This window comes from Osmia lignaria, unplaced genomic scaffold (assembly GCF_051020975.1).
Source record: "Osmia lignaria lignaria isolate PbOS001 unplaced genomic scaffold, iyOsmLign1 scaffold0056, whole genome shotgun sequence".
Lineage (NCBI taxonomy): Eukaryota > Metazoa > Arthropoda > Insecta > Hymenoptera > Megachilidae > Osmia > Osmia lignaria.
Window position 1 is genome coordinate 20,001 of NW_027478197.1, and position 5,000 is coordinate 25,000.

The following is a 5,000-nucleotide window of genomic DNA, read 5'->3' on the forward strand; positions in this document are numbered from 1 at the left end:
TACCGTAATTTACTCTTCCTAGAATCAGTGTATGTAACAATCTCGGGATTAAGTATGTTCTCAATATTACCATTCGTTGTTGTGGTTTTAATGGAGCTTTCGTGATTCTAATCAAGAATTCTTCTATTTCAGGTTTTTGCTTTACCGGTCCTCTTGGTGTGTATGCAATTCCCAAGTGTTTCCACTCGTCTAATACTTTTATTTGTGGGATTTTCTCATTACATACAGTAAATAATTGTTCTTCCATTATTTTAATTTTTTTCTCTTTGCCTGATGGTATTAATGATAGACATTTAGATTTATTAGGCGCTAATTGCAATCCATGCTTGTTCATTTCCGTTGTTATTTTGTCGATTATTTCTTGTAGGCCTTCTTTCGTTTCCGCTATCAGTATCAGATCATCTGCAAAAGCGAGGGCATTGACTATTAGATTCATTATACTGTAGCCTATTTCATCAGGGATGCAATCTATAATCTCGTCCATGACCGCATTAAATATTAACGATGACAGGGGGTCTCCCTGTCTTACACCCTGCCTTGGGTTAATCAATTCCGATGTTTCGCCGTCTTTCTCTATTTGTATCTCCGCTGTTTTATATATGTCTTCAATATATTGTATTAATTTAGTAGGAATTTTTTTTTTCTTTAATACCTCAATTATAGACCCATGGGATACTGAGTCAAATGCCTTCTTTATATCTAAGAACGCTAGGTGTATTTGTTTCTTCTTCTTCCAGGAATCATCTAGTATACCTGTTAAAATATAGGTAATCTCTGCAATTCCATCAGCTCTTATGAATCCGCGTTGCCTATTGTCTGGTTTCAAGAGATCATATAGTCTATTTGCTAGGACCTTATGATAGTGCCTAACAATAATTGAGGCTATTGATAGAGGCCGATAGTTCGTTGGGTCACGGCCATCGTCGCCCTTGGGAATTAAGATTGTGCGAGCTCTCGACCACTCCGTGGGAATCTTTCCTGAAAATAAAATTATATTCATAATTATTTCTTTTATCTTGTTAGGTACCTTCTTAATCCAGTCTGCTGCCCGGAGACCATCAGCGCCACAAGCCGTATCTATTTTCGGCTGAAACTTCTTAATTTCATATATTGTTATTGGCTGAATACTAGGATTGCTGATCTCATCATTTCCAGTGTCTTGATTTCTCTTAGTACTCTTACTCATTGTCTCTAATATAGGTTTCCAATATTTTATAAGTTCACTTAGTGATAACTGGTTACTGCACTGCTTGTCGCCATCTAGAATAAGATTAGCCGCTTTCGTTGTATTCTTTCTCCATAGCTTCTGTATTTTTGCATATTCCATTTCCTTCTTTTTTTTATTTGAAATATCCCGCGTGTTATTATTTACTATCTCTCTATTTCTTTCAGGTTTTCCAGGTATGCCGAAGTTCTCCTTAAACCAACGCGTTAAGTTCACCACCGGATCGCGTCCTTGTCGTACATTTTCAACCGCAAAACCAAGAATATATTTTGCTTTATCTTCACATTCGGTCGATCTTAAATATCTTAATGCATCTGATTGCCATGAATCCGTGCATTGCATGCTCCTGTTAAGGTAAGTATTATTAATTCTTTCATTTCTTTGCAGGTTTTGGGATTGGCTTTGGTCTTCAGTTGGTATTAGGTAAGTATTTTCTTCATTTCTAGGTTCGTCTGACGAAGGTGCTGGTTGGTGTTCCTGATGGTAAGTACTCTCTCGCTCTTGTTCTTGTTGTTGCCCATCATTCCCTATATTTAATTCAGTATTCTCTTCATTTTGCAGAAATACCGCTCCAGATTGAAGCATCTGTTTGTATTTAGCTGTTTTACGCAATGATTTTATCGCTTCAGAAGATCTCGGAGGAAACAGTTTTACCTTCTTATGTAAGTATTCATTAATATTCTTTTTCGCATTAGCAGGAGCTGTTTTCTCCGCAACCGCAATCCTCCGCAGGTCTTCAGAATTCCATCTCGGCTTCTTTCTGTTCACCTGTATATTCTCGTTCACTATATCCTTATGCGCAGACGACTTATGAACACCCAGACCTCGAAATGAATTAAAACTCTTATTACAATAATTACAGCAGAACATCAGCGCTTCTTGACTTATTAGGTTTGAGTCACCTATCTCATGTAGATTTAAGAGAAGTGTAGATCCACTGGATGATGGCACTGTGATACCATCATTGCTAATATTATTTGTTTCATTTGATTTACCAGTGGGAGATGCTCCCATGGGAGCATTATAGCAATTTAATTGTATATCGCAAGATGTTTGTTTGCGGCCGGTTTGAGGTGGGATAGCTTGATGAAGGACCCTTGCAGGCACCGGCGGGATGCCACTCCCTCCTTCATCATCCCTTGTTTCACTACGACCCTCATTCATAGCGACTCAAAGTCAACGCTCCGCATTAGGTCTTCTTTCTTTCTCTTTTGAATTTGACATACCTGATTATTAAATGCAGAGTGTTTGGAATCTACAAGTCCATGTCTTTCACAATTGGCACATTTAAGCTTCTCCTTTTGTTTACAGTCTCTGGAGTTATGCTCCTCCCCACAGTGTCCACATGTCTCTACCGTGGCTGTACAGTTTTTCGCCAGATGGTTAAATTTCAAGCATTTGAAACATTGCAATACTTTGAGATAATCCTCCACCCTACATGATTCATATTGTAGGTATAATCTGCCATGCATCAATAGCTTTTGCCTCGCTTGTGGTGAAACCTCAATAATAACATTCTTATGTCTCTTGTCTCTGTTGTTGAATTCTGTAATCAATCTTAATTCCGTCGTTTTCTGATCATATCCTGTTGCTTTTGAAATTACACTCAGCGCTTTATCAAACGGAATATCAATAGGAAAGTCCCTAATCAACATTCTGGGCCTCAGCTTACTTTTCTCTTTTATCTCCAGACCAATCTCCTTTAATTCCAGAGAGTTTCGTAATTTCTCTAGATCAACCGTTTTGGCAATTATTTTAACCGTGAGTGTATTAAATGTGATCAAATGATTTACCCTGAGATCATAATTATATGGATTAATTCTATCCTTTAGTATTTTCTTAATCTCGGTTGCCGATTTATACTTATTTGGGTTATTCCTCGTAGGTACGATTACAAACTCAATATTCTCGCTAGAGATTACATGTTCTGTTCCACTTCTTGTTTTCAATGATATTCCTTTCTTTGCAGCATTAGCATAGGAGTGTGATGGACGTTCAATCGTTGCTTGTACCACCTCTTTGACCTTAGTAACCGCCTGATTTACCTCGCAGCATAGAGTGTCCTTAATATTACTCTTCAGGGTTTCATTCATTAATCCAGTGTTAGCTGTCATCTCCGCCATTTGCTGCTTAACCGAAATCTGTATCTCTGTTTTGACAACCTCCTTTACGTCTTTAATAATACTATTCTTCATCTCTGCCATTTTTTCATTCATCTCTTCTTTAGTCATCATATTGCTTTTCTTCTTCTCCTCCTCTTTCAAATTATCAAAGAAGTTTTCTCTTACAGCTTCAAATTCCTTCCATCTGGATGCTACCCGAATATATGCATTTGCTACTGTGCTATATGCCTTCTGTAGATACGCTATGGCACTATTAATCGCTTGAGTCCTATTTTTTATTTCCTTTGGCGGGAGCGACATTTCAAGATCATACAGATGCCCTTTTATTTCCTCTTCAAATTTATTTAAACTTTCCAGGTCTAATGGTATCTCAAATTCTACTTTTTCAGGATCCAGAATATTCTCTTCAACATTGCCCGAGATGGACAAATCCGGTGAGGACTGTACTCTTCTCTTTTTATTGTTTGTGGGAGTATGCATTGATTCAGCCCGAGGCATCTTGACAGGTAGGTATTAATTCTCACCTTATTCAGTTCTCTTATCCTTCTTTTCAGGACACCCGGTTAAGGGTGGCGCCATTAATTGGATATCTTCGAAACTAAAGAGCCACCAGAACTTGATATCCGCAGGAAATTATTCTCAGCTCGCCTTACAATTTGGCGTTAAAATTTCTCGTATTTCCCTAAATAAATTAAAATGAAAACTATACCAACTTGTTGTCCTCAACGGATCGTTTCTTGGAAAAATACTACAATGTTCGAGGAAAATCGCAATCAAATTTTCAAAAATTTTCTAGGGCCCTTTTATCGCCCTATTGGCCCGGCACTAAGCAGGCCCCACAATGGTACTTTTTTGAAGACGGCCCTGGCGTCTGTACTTTCACGATCTGCAGGTAATTATCCCTAGCACACCTCACACATTTGCGTTAAAGTTTCTCGTATTTCCTAAAATATATTAATATAAAAACTATACCAACGTGATGTACTCAATGGAGCCTTTCTTGGAAAAATACTAAAATGTTCGAGAAAAATCGCAATCAAATTTTCAAAAATTTCTAGGGCCCCTTCACCGCCCTATTGGCCCGGCACTAAGCGGGCCCCACAATGGTACTTTTTTGAAGACGGCCCTGGCGTCTTCCGCAATATGGCGTCGATCCGAGCACGTGCTTTAGTAAATATTAAAGTCTTTATTACTCACTTAATATTTAATCAAACACGACAATATATATATCAAACAACTCAGAAAAAATTCACGAACACGATAATATACAGATCTATAACCAGTCTAGTGTTAATCGTCTGTTCGAAATCACTTAGTATTTTCACTCGGCAACACGTGCTTTCACAATCACTGACACCATTATTTTGTTATTTCTATTCATTACTTCATCTGTTTAGTAAAGATTCTTATCTCACTCTGCACATAATCCATTGTTCTTCATATTGACACCATATTTTCCAAATAATTTACAGTTTATACCTCTAAAACTTCAGCTTAATTGCGGAGCGATAGACAACACGTCAAGCGGCCATTAAGAGAGTCGTAGTTACTCCCGCCGTTTACCCGCGCTTTTTTGAATTTCTTCACGTTGACATTCAGAGCACTGGGCAGAAATCACATTGCGTCATCACCCGTGAGGGCCATCGCAATGC

The 5,000-nt window shown here is 38.1% G+C and overlaps 1 pseudogene; it reads right to left on the minus strand.

Annotated features, from left to right (window-relative positions):
• The window catches only part of LOC143307487 (large subunit ribosomal RNA), a 10,489-nt pseudogene that overhangs the window by 2,816 nt on the left and 2,673 nt on the right, over window positions 1-5,000 (minus strand).